The sequence below is a fragment of the Typopeltis vanoorti genome, chromosome 11, assembly GCF_054136105.1.
Source record: "Typopeltis vanoorti isolate ZY-2024b chromosome 11, IOZ_Tvanoo_1.0, whole genome shotgun sequence".
NCBI classification, from domain to species: domain Eukaryota; kingdom Metazoa; phylum Arthropoda; class Arachnida; order Uropygi; family Thelyphonidae; genus Typopeltis; species Typopeltis vanoorti.
In genome coordinates, this window is record NC_143559.1 from 93,760,831 (window position 1) to 93,779,775 (window position 18,945).

General features: G+C 34.8%; 1 long non-coding RNA gene across 1 annotated transcript in view; it reads left to right on the top strand.

Annotated features, from left to right (window-relative positions):
* Window positions 1-3,443: 3,443 nt before the first annotated feature.
* LOC150101857 (uncharacterized) overlaps window positions 3,444-18,945 on the top strand; it is a 243,031-nt gene continuing 227,529 nt past the window's right edge. The window contains exon 1 of the long non-coding RNA XR_016549077.1: window positions 3,444-3,714. This is a non-coding gene — a long non-coding RNA (uncharacterized LOC150101857). The remainder of the gene's footprint in view (window positions 3,715-18,945) is intronic.

Sequence of the window (18,945 nt, forward strand, 5' to 3'; positions counted from 1 at the left end):
ATCATCCTTGTGGTATGTGCTTCTGGTGGAACCATGAATGCTACAGCTTATAGAGACTGGGTCCTGTATTCCTATTTCGTCTGTATGTAGCTGAGATAGGGCAGACATTTATCCTACAAGACAATAATGCTCGACCTCATCAAATATTGGAGCTCCTTAACGAAGCTCAAATATTTGAAGATATTGGAGATTAGGTTGAAGAGATACCCAATATCTAAAGATATTGGATATCTATTCTTGAAGATATTGACCAATATGTTCAAGGTCTGCTAACTTTAATATAATTGAGCATCTCTGGGATGCCCTAGGGAGACGTGTTGCGGCTCTCAACGCCCGTCCTTGAGGGACTAAGGAAAACCTTTGCAGAGTAATGGTTTTTATTACCAACTGAGCTCCTCGACACCATTATAAACAGTAGTGAGAGGAGAGACAACATTTCTTATTGAGGCACTTTGACAATCTCATTCTTCATATATCCATTAATTACTGATTAATTAACTATTGGTTTACAGTATTTCTTGGTTTCTTTAATATAACATATCATACTGATTTTCAGCAACTTGCATAAACATTCACCGTACAGTTTTTGGTTATCATGATTTTCTCTTTGTTCCTTAATTTATGGAAGCCAGTATATTTAACAGCAAATTATTCAGTTACAACGATTTAACTACATCGCTGTCTATGGTAATGTACTATAGCACTTAGCATATCCTAATAAAATATAGCAAATTCATAAAATATAATAAAAACCACTAACTAATTAAATATAACCTAACTAAAATATATACGGTATATACGTGTAGCAACTTTTCCATTGTAAATAAAGTAGTGTAACGTTTCTGTAAGAACTTTAGAAATTTAATTGATTATTATTATTATTATTATTATTATTATTATTATTATTATTATTATTAGAAACACTCCAGCGAATCATCGATGAAGCCATACACGACCCGAACCATGCCTTGTTTGGAAATCACTCTACTTCTTGCACACACACACACAACATACAATGACAATTCATTCCTATCACACACCACTCTATGAGAGAAACATTCATTATCTCAACTTCCAAGGATGCCCCGCTCGTGATTCCTACACCCTCCAAAATACGAAAACTTCTATCTATCAGTACACAAGACCCCTCTTTTTCCTGCTTACTAGTGTCTGCATTCTACAAATTCTCAATCTTCTTCATAATCGGTATTCCACAATGCCTTGCACTCTTTCCACTGTATCAGAATGGATGGAAACCAGGAGACTTGATCTCCGCACAATAGTCCAAGTGAGATCTTATTAAGGCCTTGTAAAGAGGCAAAAATGAAATTCTTATCTTTAAATACTATGGTTCGTTTCAGCATCATCCCATTTTTCACTGAGTTGTATTGCAGTCGTTGATATATAGTCCTTAATTTTCAACTTCCTACCTACTGAAACTCCAAGATCCCACCCTGGTCAGTTTCTTCTAGCACAATTCCCCCCCCCCCCCCCAATATTATGACACTGGATATCTAATCAACACAAATGTGTATGACTTTACATTTACTGACATCGAACTGATAGCCATTTTCACATGCCCTCATTTCCAGCCTAAACAAACCGTTGTATAGATCAAGTCTTTTCTAATGCCATTAATGCATATATTGAATAATTATGAACCAAGGACTGATCCTTATGGCACACCACTGTTTATCTGAAATCACCCTCATATGCACTTTTTTGATATGTTAGTCTGCCAATCTCGTATCCATACCAATATTTTAAAATCCTGTCCCATGTTTTTCCAATTATGCAACAGTATTCCATGCTGTATTCTGTCAAAATCATTAGTAAAATACAAACGTCTCATGGTATATCCATTCACATTGTCTATCTCAACGGTAACATTATTATAGAATGTGAGCAATTTGCTAAAAGATGACCTTCCTTTAGTAAACCCATGCTGTTCATTGCAAAATAAAGATCCACTTTCAGCCCATTTCTGAATGCGAGTCCTAACCTTTTTTCCAAAATCTTCACCACCACTCCTGAGATACTAATTGGTCGATAGTTGGATACATCGGTCTTTGCACCACCCTTGTGCAATGGAATTACCATACATTCCTTCCATTCCTGCAGAATCTTCCCTATTCTGAGACTCATATTAAACAACCTGGTCAAAGGAACGGCCAGTTCAGCTGAAAACTCTTTTAGCACACGTGCTGTATCTCACCATCTCTGGATCTCTGAATGCGAGTCCTAACCTTTTTTCCAAAATCTTCACCACCACTCCTGAGATACTAATTGGTCGATAGTTGGATACATCGGTCTTTGCACCACCCTTGTGCAATGGAATTACCATACATTCCTTCCATTCCTGCAGAATCTTCCCTATTCTGAGACTCATATTAAACAACCTGGTCAAAGGAACGGCCAGTCAGCTGAAAACTCTTTTAGCACACGTGCTGTATCTCACCATCACGTGGCTTTTTCTGTGGGTGATGATGCAATAGAGTCATTTAGGTATGATAGAGTGGGAGTAGTGTTGGGCAGAAGTTACGGCCAATTGCTTTGGCGAGAGACCAAAAGGCTCGGATGCCATTTGGACAAGCGCTAGTTTCCTGCATTTTACTCTTTTGAACTTTGTTTTGCAAGCATTCATTTTTTTTTTTTTTTGCAACTTTTTCGGACTTTAGTATAAGCTCTAAAGGAGGATGGGGTCCTTGATTTGAGCCAATTACGGTATGTTTGGTTTTTTCATTTGTAGAGCCTTGGCACATCGTTTGGAAAACCAGGGTTTAATTAGGGAATGGCAGTTCAGAGTAGTGTGGGGAATGTATGTTTCCATTGTGACTCTTTTGGCTTGTTGCTTTTAATTTTCATAATTGGCATCATCCTAATGCACACGGTATTTCTCCACATCGTCTTATTTTTAGGAATCATTTGCGTAATTAGATTACAGATCCATTTCACTCGTATCCTATTTATTATTCAAACTCTAGGGATACATTCTTATATCCCATCATTTAATAATTTGTAGTCTCTTCCCATGTACTGTCGACTACCCTGATTGATATCTGGTTACTAATATAAAGACTTTTTCATTACAAGTCCTCATGGATCTGAGTTTTTGATTAGCGCATAAGTAACATGAACTTTTGGAAGAATGGCCTATCATGCTTAAGTAACTTTGCTTCATATAGACATAATTCATGTCATAACATGATTGTTAATCCAGTCTGCAGTGACTATCAACTGCGTATAGTCTTAAGATAGTTGTGCTTTGCAGGATGAAACTCGAGATAAAAAATCTCGAGTTTCTTGAAGGAAAATACCATTACAAGTAACGTGATATATTTAAAGTGAAAACGAGAAACAAGTAAAAATTCAGGTAGATGTTGAAGAGAAGATAAAAGGCTTCATCTAACATATGTATTTGAACGTTGTAGATTCTCTGCATACAATAATTTACATACTGCTTCCTTAGAATGAACATTAAGGACAACTTGAGTATATAAGACGTTTTTCTTTCATACTTTTATTGTCGTATCTTAAAATGTAAAAATACTCTATTGAGCATTAATGAAAAATACTCGAAATATTTTATGAAGTACTAGTGATAGTAATTGGTCGCGTAAGGAGGTTAGTGTAGAGCTTCATCATGACAGTGTACGTGTACAACAGACTTCGAGAAATATATCATCTTCTGGTAAATTTAAAACATCTAAAACGGTAATCTTTTATCTCTTTACAATTTCATTTTACATTTTGATTTATTTTTTGATTCTGTTGTGGGATTAAGGAAATGGGAAAATTATTTAGTTTGCATTCACTATTTTCCCACACGATAATGCCTTGCATACATATGTCTCCAACAAAGAAAATATTTTAAATTTACTTGAGATAGAGATTGTTTCTTCATATCTTTTCATGCAGAAATTAATATCCGTATGTAAACAAGGAATTAACCATCTCCAAGGAATATTCTTAATTATAACTCTAAGAAACCCACTTTGTAATAATTCTTCTCTCTCTCTCTCTCTCTCTCTCTCTCTCTCTCTCTCTCTCTCTCTCTCTCCATGCATAAGACACGGTGATATTAAACTTTATTTTTTATTTTGTGTTAATTAATCAAGTTGAAACTCTGTCTATTAATTAGTGTATATTAGAACATCGGTGAATATAAATACTATAAATGCAAGATGGCTATCGATGAATAGGTTTCTCAAGAAAACCTTACTATTGATGACAGATTAATCTCACGGAAACATACTGAAATTGAACTAAACGACTTTGTCCATTTCTATCACACCTAATCAAAAAAGTAAAATTTACATTTGGTTGGAGAGCAAAGCAACAAGTTTTGGTGATGAATCCAGCAGGGGGGGAATCAATATTGGTAAATGTTTTCAAATGGTAGATGAATTTCATTAGTAGGTGTGAGACCACCACCCTGAGTACGAGAATCCTGAAATGGCTTGAAACAATTCCACATTAGTTAGGGTGATAGCGGGTAACTAGCCACAATTCATGACATGCATTTCATACAGGTTTATAACAATTCGGCAGTCAAATTCAGTTAATTTTCTTTTTCTTTTTTTATTACATTGCATACATTAGATTATATGTGATACATTACTTACATTTGTTTGCATATGATACTTACATTACATACATTTGTTTACATATAATACATACGTTACATACATTGGTTTACATGTGATACATACATTACATGCATTTGGTTACATATGATACATCTTGGATGAGAACTAATTTCTCTGCTTTCATCCTCGAAGCTTATACGTAAGCTTATCTGCGGATGACAGCAGTTGGTTATTATTTATTGTTTTTTTGCTGTGTTGGGAAGCTAATAAATCTATGATTGTGAAATTCGCACGCCCGCGCGCGCGCGCGCACGCACGCACGCACGCACACACACACACACACACACACACACACACACACACACACACACACACACACACACACACACACACACACACACACACACACACACACACACACACACACACACACACACACACACACACACACACACACACTTGGAATGTATTAATGCGTCGCTGAACTGGCCTTTCCGTAGTGATTATTGTATTTATATGTGATATAATTAGTTGTCTGAGGTGTCTTGTTATGCGATATGTGTTTCTGACTATCCTGTAGTTGGTAACGAAATAATGTTTAGCAAAGCTGCATAGTGACATAAATGTTTTGCTGTCAGTATTTTGTGTTCTGACATTACAGTGTATATAAAGTCGTTATTGTCTCTTTGTTCCCAGATGATCAGTTTTATGATTTTGTATTGTAACGACATTAATCTATTTAGTTTGTAGGGTGCACTGAAAGCATAAGTTGTTATAGCGTATCTTAGTATATTTTGGCATAGTGCTTTGTATATTACTGTTTTTAGGCGTGTGGGAACTATGTCTTTTAACCTGTAGAGTTTGCAGTTATTGTTCGGAGTTTGTTGTGTAGATGGTTTATGTGACTATTCCAGTTCATATCTGCATCGAAGTAAATTCTAAGGTATCGTACGTTTTCAATTCCAAGTAAATTCCAAGGTATCGTTTTTCAATCTTGAGTGATTCATAATCCGCTCCCCCACGCATAATGTTAGGTTGCTAAGTTGTAAGTCGCGGTTTGTAGTGGTTTCGATGTTTTGTGTGTTTTTTATGTTGGAGAATGGATGTTGGATGGTTATATATTTGTTATCAACTGGTCGAGTCAGTGGAGTTCTGAATATCATTAATTTTGTCTTATCTGAGTTTAGGTGTATGGAGTTTTTCGTGAGCCAGTCTGTGATCAGATTTATGTCATGTTGCATATTTGTTTGGGGTATGTTTGTGTTATTATGGATTTATATTATCGCTGTGTCGTGTGCGTATTGGAATATCTTACCTTTGAGAGGTAACTGATTAATATCGTTTATTAGTTATGATTAATTAGGGAAGGGTACAGCTCCCTGAAGCTGTACCCTCCCCTAAGAAGAAGATGAGAGCTACCAGTACTCCATACTGGTAGCTCTCCTCTTCGGTTTGACCCGATACGTGTGATATGCTTTCTATTGTGAAGGTAGTTTGTAAACCACCTGTGAAGAGTCTATTCCAACATGCCTCAGCTTTTCTAACAAGGTTTGATGTGTGAGTGTATCGAATGCTTTAGTTAGATCAATAAAGACTACCAAGACGGTATTAATTACGTTTGTAAAGCCTTCCAGGAGAGATGTTGTTCCCTTATTTTTCTGAAAGCCATATTGTGTTTTGGGGATAATATGAAAGGTCTCTGTATATGCTGTGAGTTTCTTCAGTACGATCCGCTCCATAATTTGATTGGTAATTGGTAATGTTGCTGTGGGTCTGTAATTGCTGATTAAATTTCTTTTTCCATGTTTGTATATGGGTGTGATTATGGCGGTCTTTAGGCATACTTGGTATCTATCTGTCTTGTTTTTAATATTTATATTTATATTTAAATAATTAATAATAATAATAATAAAGTTACTCTTTTAAGGATGTTTTTATCAGCAAAAATGTACAAGGTGATATATTTCCAGAAGTCCACCATAATCCGCTCCCCCCCCCGCCCCGCATAGTGTTAGGTTACTAAGTTGTAAGTCGCGACATTAGCCTCCAACGAACATTTTTGTATTATTTTCTGATTAGATTCTTTTGTATTTAATGGAAGATGCAAAGAAGCACTAGCTAGGCATCTGGATATCGTAATTACATTCTGAACAGTTACAATAAGATAGAGCAGTTTCTAGTCTATTTTATCCAGGGAAGCCATGTTTGAAATACAGATATTAAACAGAGGTGGAATGTATACTCTTGTCGAATCTCTGCAAGATCTAAATATTAAGTTTGATTAGAAGCCAGTCGAAAGCTGTACAGTCTCGTGACAGTAATTTATTCCAATAATTCCAATAAAAAAACAATAATTTATTCCAGAAATAACCAAATATCAATACAAATTAATGTTACTGTGCAAAGACTTACATTGGTCAGACAGGAAGAAATTGTGAGATGGAAGGTAAACATCGTTGTAGCTCATGAAAAGATATGTAATCAAGTTTAGCCGCATGTGCGTAGTCTGCAAATCATGGAGAACTCGATCACATCCATTATGATTTACTTAAAAGAAAAAGTCCTTGTGACGTCGTTTAAGCATTTGGCGAGGAAAACCATTCCCTTAAGGGAAACCATTAATAATAATAAGAGCTTGAGCGTCTACTATATGAAAGTCGCTTATCTAATTATGTAAATACATTAGAACTCGATTTTTCAAATAATCACAGAAAAGATAATGAAAGATTATCTGATAGCAAATATAGCATTTGTCATGTGGCTTGATTGTTGACAGCTTATAGTATCTATTTTATACGAGTATCTCAATTGAGAGAAGTTATCGGGTACTTTTATTTTTATGTGAAATTTTTACCACAATATTTTTTTCAAATAATTTTCAGTAACCACGGCAAAGTTACTAACCATTTGGTTACAGTGCATCAGCATTATAAAATCGATATTAATAAATACATTTGTTGTGTATATTAAGATACTTTATCTAAACCATTTATTTATCTAAATAACTGTATTACTTTTTTTCTTCCATTACACCATAATAAGATCATTGGGGTAGATAATAGAAGACACTCCCAACACTCCCAACAAAATTCGCTACTCAATTCTTCACCTGCATTTTGCTTTCGACTATATAAAAAGAAGGGCTTGTTCAAATTTCAGGTCCTTTTTTTTTTTTTGAAGTTCCTGACCTTTCAAGGACTTATAAAAGCCTCAAGTCCTGTGAGGGGGCCCCTCTAAAAGGGTCTAAGATTCACTACCATAGACACGAATATTGTTTTTCTTTCCGATATTTATTATGAATACTGTCTAAGACGTATTTGAAATTCTCAAATTGTATGCACATGCTCTAGCTTGTGCTGACCTGTTCTCCGCTAAGTACAATCAGTACAATCAGAAAGCTTTCGTTATTCTTCTTTCTGTCACTTCGCTATAAAAATAATCTGAATTTTATTCTGAAGCTTCGTTTATTCCAAGAAGCAGTTAAATCATACCGATATCTTGTACCTCTGTCTCACTTCAGGTTCATGCTGGAAATTGTCTGTGATAGTCCCATTTGATTTCAGCTACCATTTTGGAATATGAGTACAGGGATATAATCAATGGTCTTATATTCCTATCTATTCCATAAAGCAGAAATTTAAAAACGCATCATGCTAGCAAGAATACAAATTCACCGTTTATCAGCAAATTATTACAAATTACAATATTATTGTAATTACTGCATTCTTCTTAAATTCAACCTGAAAATGTTATTCCTTGTTTAAAATTCGTGAAAGTAAAATATGCAAAAAAAAAATTGCTCGGATGAGCGATAAAGCTAGTTCTATACTTGTTTCACGTTTTTACCGTTTCTTCTTTTATCACTTGGAATAATAAAATTGCGTATCATTATTTTTCCAAGAATCCCCTGTGTTCCTATCAGAAAAAATTCTCAAACGTGCAAGAGATCCTTACACTCATTTCTTTCACTTCTGATTATCTTCAGTGCCTGCTAATTTTTCCTATTTTGGATATTAGAATAGTCTTCCTTCTTTTCTAAACATTAATTCTTCTTTCTATATTAATATTAATATCAAATATAAAACTTATTATTATTATTACATTGATCGTAACGTTACACAAGCCATTTTATAATAATTCATACAACATTGATTTTTATTTTTTGTATTTTATTTTATATTTTATTAGTATGAAGTACCCATGATATATTAATATTAATATCAAATATAAAACTTTTTACTATTATTACATTGATCGTAACGTTACCCAAGCAATTTTATAATAATTAATATGACATTGATTTTTATTTTTTGTATTTTATTTATTTTATATTTTATTGGTATGAGAACCCAAGATATTATTTTGAGAGCATTATAAAATCCAGAATCCTAGCGATTCAATTGACATTTACGTCTTTAGGGGTGAAGCAAAATGCTTTTCATATTCCTCGCTATCTGTTGTGGTTACAGTGAGGGTAACATTTACGAGCAGTTTGCTCGCCCTGAATGGGCCTGGAGATTAAGTATCGTTATAGGAGGCTAATATAGCTTTCGGTCTTTTATATTTGAATATGTCCGTTGCCTCGTATGCTGAACCAAATCGTTGGGATGTGTGGACGTCTTTAGGAAAAACTTGGATGCTAAGGATTGTAGAAAAGAGAAAATATAGGGAATATTTGTGTCTCTATGGAGTTGATTGTTTCTAACATACCACGGGGCGTTCAGAATCATTCTCAAGCACTTGTTCTGCACTCGCTGTATTTTGATAACGTTAGCATTAGCGGCGTGGCTCCAGGCCGGAGAGGCATAGGTGATTATAGGACGAATCGTCATCTGGTAGTTGCAATTTAATTCTGTTGCTGAGTTTGCTATTTCTATTAATTAACGGATAGATCTGAGCTATTTAGCGATTCGTTTAGAAATAACAGAATTATAAAATTTATATTAATAAATAAAAGGTGTACTTTGAAGGCTTAAATTAAAATAAAAAATTTGTTAAATATCGCATTATATTTAGTTTATAAATTAATGAAATTAACGTTTTTCCTATTTTTTATAAATAACATTTTATTTAAATGGATAATTATTATTTTGTTTTAATTTATTTCTTCTTGATTACGAGAGCACAACTTTAAATGTTGTCACTTAAAATCTGCCCTCATAAATGTAACAGTTGTTACATTTATGAGATCAGAGTTTTTTAAAAGTAACATTTTTAAAAATAAAACTTGTATAATGTTCGATTGATATATTTATTGAAAGAAACATTTGAATGGCATTCAAATCAACAAGGTTTCTGATACCACAGGTAAATTGGAAGTTGCTGTTATCAATACGTCTCACAAACGTGCATCCGTGAGATTTGTACGTAGTGGTAACTTATTTAATTTCATGATAGAGAAAGTTTGTTCAAGTACGTATGTGGTCTAAAATAATATCCTTTCTTTTTCCACATTTAGAGTTAATTTATCTGTAATGTTTACAAGTAAACTGCTTTAGTAACTATTTTCAAACTGAAAAAATATATTAAAATAAAACAATAACACACAAAAAGGTACATTTACTATGACTTGAACATAAGATGTGGCGATGAAAGTACCTGCCTACTAGTCATAATATACTGGATCGTTTTATGCAGGTGTCGCTGGTGCCAAGTTGAGGGAAAATGACCAGTCAAATTTTATTATTTGTTTAGCGCACGTGACAAACTTGATTTCGATTTCTGTTAAAGTTTCCAATAAAAGAATTACATTAACAATACAAATATATGAATCTACTGATTTTTTTTAAATAATTTAATATTATACAAATATTTTTTCTCCTGTTTATTCAATTTACAGCAAAGGCCACATTAAATAATCGAAAGGGTCGCAAACGTCCCGCGGACTGTATCTTATGCTTTACTAAATAAACTTTTCTAATACAAAACAGTTATACATTTCTTAAAACCCTAAAATATTTGAAAAATAGCAGAACACATTCCACTATTTTCAGTTAGCATTTTTGGACCTTGTAAATATATTCTAAATAAACTTAGTTATTAATTTAGTAAATTCTTGAGAAAATGTGACAGAACGCTTGAACCTTGACTTGGAAATAAAAGAATCCAACACATTTGAATCAGTAGATGCGAATCCAAATTTGTAATCATCGAACGAGAATGTTTGTTTTTATTTTATGATTTACGCTATTAAGCCTAATTTTAATAGCTCTTTGTGTTGGGTCTCTGGAATATGGACGATTGCTCTTTTTAAGAGCTCTTTCAAACATCGCATCTGTTTGTGCGCAATCCCAAAATATTAGATAAAAGTATATTAAATAAAATGTATTATTAAAATAAAAATAATAATAAAAGTATAATCCGTTATATATTTTATGCATAATGGATATTTTCTGAGTGCATAACACGAAAGATAATTTAAACATATCTTTGTGCCAATTGCAGTACCAGTGATTGTTAAAATTCAATTTTCAAATATTCTAATTTTTACTTCGAGTATCTCGTTTTCTTTTGTAAACAAAACAAAATAGAATATATGAAATGACTGGAAGGAAATTCGCGCGTACGGATGATTTTGAAGCTATAATCTAGAACATTTCAGTAAACAAAGCACTGGTTATGGTTGGACTTAAAGGTAAACAAGTGACGGTGTGGAGTTTGTGGATGTGTGGAGTGAGTTTGACGGGCGAAAGGACTTATACAAGAAGGATGATTTGCGTCTGAATGGATTTGGTGATCGAGGACTGGAAAAATTGTTGCTGTAATGAAGTGAAAATGGATGTGCAGAATCAGGGAAACTAGGACATTTACGGAGGGTGGGGATGCTGTTGAGAGGACATGCAGACATCAATGAGGCAGTTAAGTATAAGAATGTGTATAATAAGCCTGAATTAGGACGAAGAAATACAGACCAAAATGGGACAGTTAGTATAAGGCGTCAAAATAGGGGTGGAATTCCGAATACCAGGTATTCGGAATAAGAAGGAGACATTTTTGGCCTTGGTTAGCTCTTCCTGGCCGCAAGTTATTGGCATTAGTTAGACATGGCTAACAGAAGATGATATAGTTAGTGGGATAGAATGTGAGGGGTATAACGTGTTCAGGAAAAACAAATAGAAAAGAATCAGGAGAGTATTATTGATGATGGCCAACGAACAACAGCCAAAGTGAATGAGTTCAATTTCAGGATTGTGAAAATAGCACATTTTCACTATCTGGTGTGAGATTGAGGTCAGCAGAACAAAATTTACAGTTGGGTGCTGCTATAGACCAAGCGATGGAATAGATGACGGAGATAGTATGCATAGGCAAATAGATCAATGAGCGGAGGACAGGTAATTATTATTGGGGATTTCAACTATGGTAACATTGCTTGGAGGGAGAAGAGGATAAATGGGAGGAAGTAATTGAATTTTAAGTAGTTACTAAGGGATAAATACCTGAGACATCATGTAATGGAATATACTAGGTGTTCGAGAGTGCTTGACCTAGTAATTTCATCTGAGAAATTGACTATTATGAATATGACCATATTGCCACCAATTGGTGAGAGTGATAATAAGTTCTTGATCTGGGAAAGGCTAAATGTGTGGAAGTTTCAATTAAGACATGGTATATGTGGAATTACCTGGGTGGTAAGTATGACAAGCTTAGAAGATTGCTTGGACCAGTGCCATGGCATGTTAAACTGCAAGGGCTGGATGTTGATGGTGCGTGGGAACTGGTAAAGGAGCATTCGAGGGAGGAAATGGCTGACTGCATACCGAGAGTATGGAGAGTAAATGAAGTGGGAGTTAAATGGATGAATAACACCATTAAACTTGAGCTGCAAGAAAAGAAACAGTTGTGGATGAAATTTAAGGAGAAACTTGACCTGCAGGCACACGAACAGTACAAAACACAGGCCAGAAGGGTAACTAGTGTGGTAAGAAAAGCAAAAGTAGATTAGGAAAGGGAATTAGCCATACAAGCTAAAGTGAACCCCAAACAGCGCTTTCGATATGCTGCAAGTAAAAGAAAAAAATGTATACGGCAAAATGATTTTGAGGAATGCCGATGGCAGGGAGGTAACCGAGTCAGCTGAAGTAGCAGAATTACTAAACGAATACTTTGCAAGAGTATATCATCCAGGCTGTGATATTGCAGGAATGAGAGAACGAATGTCTGATACAGCTGATATAGGAATTGAAGTGAATGAAATGGAGGTGAATAGTATATTACAGAACCTTAATACATCTGTGGGATTAGATGGTATACCAGCTCGAGTCTTACGTGACGCGGCAAAGGAATTGTCAGCTCACTTGACCATATTGTTTAATTTAAGTCTGGGTTAGCTCCGAGGGGATGGAAAGAGGGAGAAATAGTTCCATTGCATAAAGGAGGTTCCAAGACTGCTGTTGCAAATTATCGACCGATCAACATATCAAAAATCGTTGTCAAGGTCTTAGCAAGGTCCAGTAGAATCACTGTAAACCCATTACTCTTATCCAGTTCAGCCGTCATTGTATTATTAAACGTGAGCAAGTTACGGATGCATGATCTATTCTTCACAAAACCATCTTGTCTTCCATACAGTATCCCATTTTCATCTATCCATTCTTGTATTTTTCTCTTCGCTAATATCTCCAACACCTTGACAACGATTTTTAGAGAAGATCCAGAGGCGAATGACCAAGATGATAGCTGGTCTATGGAATGAACCTTACGAGAACAGGTTGAAGATCCGTTGGTTACAGAAATTGGTTGACAGGCGGAAAAGGGGTGATATGATTGAGACATTCAAATTACTGAAGGGTTTTTACAAGATTAATTCAGAGGAAAATTTTAAGATCTGGTCTGGTGATGGGAGAACTAGGGGCCATCCATGAAAATGAGCAAAAGTGTAGTTAGCAAGGGTGTTAGAACTAGGTTTTTACTTGGAGAGTGGTGAACGAGTGGAATGAGCTGTCATAGTTTGTTGTGGGTGCCATGACTGTGAATGAGTTCAGGAATCGTTGTCAAGGTTTTTTTGGAGATATTAGTCAAGAGCAAAATACAGGAATGGATAGATGAAAATTGGATACTGTATTCAGGAGAGCATGTTTTGTGAAGAGTAGATCATGCCTCTGTAAATTGCTCACGTTTTATAATACATTGACGAGTGAACTGGATAAGGGTAATAGATTTACAGTGATATTGCTGTACTTTGCTAAGGCATTTGACAGGATATCACATGTAATTCTAATCAGTAAACTGCAGCACATCGGAATGGATATAGGGTTGGTGAGATGGATAGGAGGATGGTTGATGGAGAGATATCAGAGAGTAGTTTATTCAGGAGTGGAGTCCAAAAGAAGGACTAGGTATATATACTAGGTATACTAGATATACTAGGTTACTAGGTATATATTATATATGATGTATTGGCGCTCCTTCGATGACTCTAGGGATTTCTTGGAGTTGACCGTAATAATAATAATAATAAACTTGATGTTATTGGGAATCCAAGAATCATTCAACAATTCCCATTTTGGCTTATAAATATTAGTAATATTAGCTTTGGAATAAAACATTTAAAGTAAAAGGAATACAGATTTTAGTTAAGAAATAATTTAGGAACTGAACAATCTTGATCTATTAAACCTACATATAAATTTAAACCTAAAAATTGTTTAGTTATTGAAGAATACATAAAGCACCTTTTAGTAGTAAACTCGAAACATATATTAATACTATAATATCTGTTAGCTGAAGTTTGGAAAAGAGGTCAGCTGGGAAGGAATCGGAATCGACTGTGAGATGCGGTGAGTAATACCCTTGGAGGATAATGGATGCAAATGCTGTAGCCAATGAAGATCTAACTGAGACTCGGCTATTGCTATTACCCTCCTGCCATGATCAGAGCTTTAATAGCTAAATAACACCTTATCCCTACACTGTCCTCTACAGATAACGGGGAAGATGAAAAGCATTCTTGCTTCGCCCCTTTAAGCCAGTCCTTATAAGGATAAGAAAGCTGAAGTTTGCATGTAATGTAATTGAGGTGTGTATATTTACATGCGGTTTGTTTGAATTGTAATTTGTAGAATCGGCCTTAGGTGAAATGAAGACTGCGAAAGACTGAAGCATAGTTAGTGCATGACGTCTTCCTATGTGAAATATATAATCGATTATGCTTTAAGAGACCGAGGTAGGACCTGTACAGTTGGTTATACGAGGGTGGTCTGAAAAGTTCTCTGCCTCGACCATACATGGCAACACTAACGGCAAGATTTTTTTTCTACGTTGGTGCATCTGTCATAAGTATCCATGTGAAATTGCAAGACATTCTATCAAGTAGTTTGTTTTATACAGCTGTCTGAAGCAAAAGTGTTGTCTGTATCCTTTGAAATGGATAAAATTGAGTATCGTGCGGTTATAAAATTCTTTGTAAATTTAACGACAAAAGAAATTCATTCGAAGTTCGCAAAAGTTTATTAGTACTCTTCTTCTTCGTTTTCGACAATTAAGAAATGGGCTGCCTGGTTTAAACGTGGCCGTACCACCATTGAAGGTGATCCACGCGAAGGACGGCCAAAAAGTGTAACAACAACAGAAATCACTGATCAAGTGCACGATATGGTACTGGATGACCGGCGAGTGAATTTGATGAGACGATAGGCATTCATAAAGAAGATGCAGGATATATTATGCATGAAGAATTGTAAATGAAAAGGTTTTGCGCAAGATGGGTGCCGCGCTTGATCAGAGCAGATCAAAAACGCACTCGCTTGAAACTCTCTGAACAGTGCTTGGAGCGTTTTAACAAGAATCAATCTGATTTTGTGAGTCGATTTATTATATGACTGATACTTGGATTAACCACTACACACCAGAATCCAAACAGCAGTTAAAACAGTGGACAGAAGCCAGTTGTTCAGCGCCAAAGAAGACAAAGTCGGTTCTATCAGCAGGAAAAGTCTTGGTATCAGCGTTTTGGGATACTAAAGGCATTTTGTTTATGAATTATCTTGAAAATGGTAAAACAATAACAGGGGAATATTATTCAGATCTTTTAACCAGACTATACGAAGCAATTCGTGAGAAAAGACCCGGTTTGCAGAAGAAAAAAATCATCTTTCATCAGGACAATTCACCTGCCCACAAAAGGTATTTTGGCAATGGGAAAATTAAGGGATCTGCACTATGAATTGTTGGAACATCCACCATATTCCCCAGATTTGGCTCCCTCTGACTTCTATCTCTTCCCAAAACTAAAACTCTTCCTCGCTGGTCAGCGTTTTTCTTCGAATCATGAATTGATTGCAATTGTAGAGGGATAGTTTGCAGGTCTTACTGAGAACCACTAAAGGGATGGGATAATGGCGCTGGAGCAACGCTGGAATAAATGTATTAGTCTTAAGGGAGATTATGCTGAAAACAAAAATAATTTTGAAATTATGCAGTCGTTTTTTCATTGTTAGGCCGAGAACTTTGGGTTTGTGTTATCCTAAACCTGGTGTCTCAAACTCAAACGCAGCAAAGGGCCAGTCAATTAGATGTATATCAGATGCTGGCCGTAATGAATATTATTCTGCGAACCAAAACATAAACTAAAAAAGAAAGGTTCTAAGAATGGCCGGTTTGTTGCCGGGCCTTTACGACTTACGTAAACAGTCACTCCACCATTTAAATTTTAAATTTATAACTATTTATATTTTTAAAATTTAAAAATATATCAAGTTTAGAAAATATAAGTTCAATTAAATTTTATTCATACTTTATAAGAAAATTATTTAAATATATAATTTTGACTTACAAAAATAAAGATTTTTATCTACGAGTCCTTCTTTTAATTTAATTTTGATCCTGAAATCCGATATCTTTTTCTCTGTACTACCATGTCAATATCTGCTTTTTCGTTTGTGTAGCAATATGAAGCGTTGCATGTAATCTCGAATCTTTTATCCGTGAGCGGAACTTTGACCTATTCCTCATATACAAAATAATTCCTCATATACATAGGTGCTTCCAAAGATTTACAACAGTTTTGAACAATAAATTTTATATTTGGGATATTTATATTTACTGCCGGGTTATTTATAAAAATCTGGTATGCCCAATTAGTTATATTTATTTTTTATTTCAGTATTGCACTGGAGGAGTTCAATTACTTCCATTTGTAATTCTTCGCCAACATCTTCAATATTATTTAAAAAATGTGAACTGAATGATAATAATTCATTTTCAAACTGTCACATGAGACAGTTTGAAATCAGAAAATCGTTTTTCAATTCTTCAATTTGAGGAATATTTTCAGCATCATTATTATTTCGAGAAATCGATTTAAGTGTAGAAAGTGAGCTAAATTCTTCTTTGACAACTGGGTTTGCCAAAGATAGACTTTTGCCAGAAATGACATATCAACTGTTCATGTCCTTGCAGAGCAATATTCAAAGTATTCAAGTGGCTTGTTATGTCAACTAAAAAAGGCGAAGTCTTTGCAGCAATCTTCATCGGTGAGCTGAGGAATCCATTTTCCTTTGGATGAAGTAAACATGTCAATTTCTTTTAAGAGTTAAAAAATCTTTTTAAAAAGACGCCACGAAGTCTTTTTGACCTGTCCGCGTGAGCATTTTCAAGACTTTTCTCAATACACAAATATAAGTCATTTCCTGTCGTTATTCCTCACATAGGCACTATATCTAATAGTTCTTCAGTCACATTGATATCGTCATCAACGCCACGAATAAATATTGCTAACTGGGAAGTATTAATAATGTCTCTATATTCGTCAACTGCATTAGTAAACGCACAAAACTCTTTATCTTTTCACGCAATATATCTTGAAAGTTCTCTGCTATATCTTCAACACGCTCTGCAACTGTATTTCCTGATAGGCTTATACTTTGAAATGCTTGCTTTTTTCCGGACATATGATTTCGACTGCACTTAAAATACAATTTTTAATAAATTCTCTATCATAAAAGGTTTCGAAGCCAGATCAATTTTTTCACTTATGACGTAACTCCATTTAACAGCAGCATCATTTGTTGTGATAACATTTGAAAATATCCTCTGTTGAAACTTAAGTTCATTTTTTAAATCTTTAAGTTCGTCATCACGCATCTTTGCTGTATATTTATCAATTTATCAGAGTTCTTATGATTTGTTTCATAATGGCGTTTTAGGTTATATTTTTTCACCACTTTCTTTGTCTACGTATCAAACATGTTGGAATATTTTTTACTTCCACAAAGCAATATGCCTTCTCAAATTTTTCTTCAAAAGTTCTGCCTTCTTGATCTATTTTTATTTTTTAACTTGAAATTCAGATATTGTTATTGGCAAAAAAATATACGTTATTGAGGTAACTTTTTTTCACACACTATCATATTATAATGGTAGCCTGTAATTTATTGACATTGTATCACGTGGTTTAAAATGACTGCGTGACAAGTAACTTCCATTCAGTGTTGCCAACATTTGATGATAGAAACATGGTACATAGAATTGTAGTCATAAGTTTTACTTTTGTTTAAAGCTGTCATAAAACATTTAGAAGTTTTAATTTTTTCTGTTTTAATCCCCGTTGGATGTTAGAAACATTGATTTTTAGAAAAGAAATCATTAAGGTAGTGGGCCGCCAGTTTGCGCCCTTGTCCTAAACTAATGCAGGGGTTTAGGTTACACGATATCGAATGACTTCAAGACATTTAAAACAAATTATTTAGCAGATACTTAATACAGGGGTTCCTCTCCCAAAACAGAAATGACAATGGTTAATTGCAGTTTCTTCATGAACCAAATGTTATAATCAGATTTTTTAAAAATTTCTTTTATATAACGGAAACTTGGATATTCATATAGCAAACGAAATTAGCCGAGATAGTACCCTGCTTCATACATTAATTGATTCTTCTCTAATTCAAACCAACCATCATGGACCATCTGATTTTTGAATCAGATTAGTACGATGATTACATTGAGGATGCTGCTAAGTGGCTGGTTAGATTTCGCGATTGTTGAGGTTCACCGGGGATTGTGCAATGAAGAGGAGATAACCGCTGCTGAAAATCTGTACGTGAATATGCTGATTTGTCGATTTCCTTTCGGAGAGCTTCCGATTTATTATTATTATTAAGAGAGACCTCCTCAGGGACTCATCGAAGGATGCGACATACTACACGCATCAGATATCATACTTATTCTTGAATTCATTCACACTGCTCGCACACACAACATCCAACGGCAATATATTTTAATCACGCACCACCCTATCAGAGAAAAATCCAGTCCTCATCTTCTTCTTAGCGACATTCATTGTCATCCTCCAAGGATGCCATCTTGTCCTTTCCTCACCCTCCATAAATTGAAAAATGCCATCAACTGAAATCCT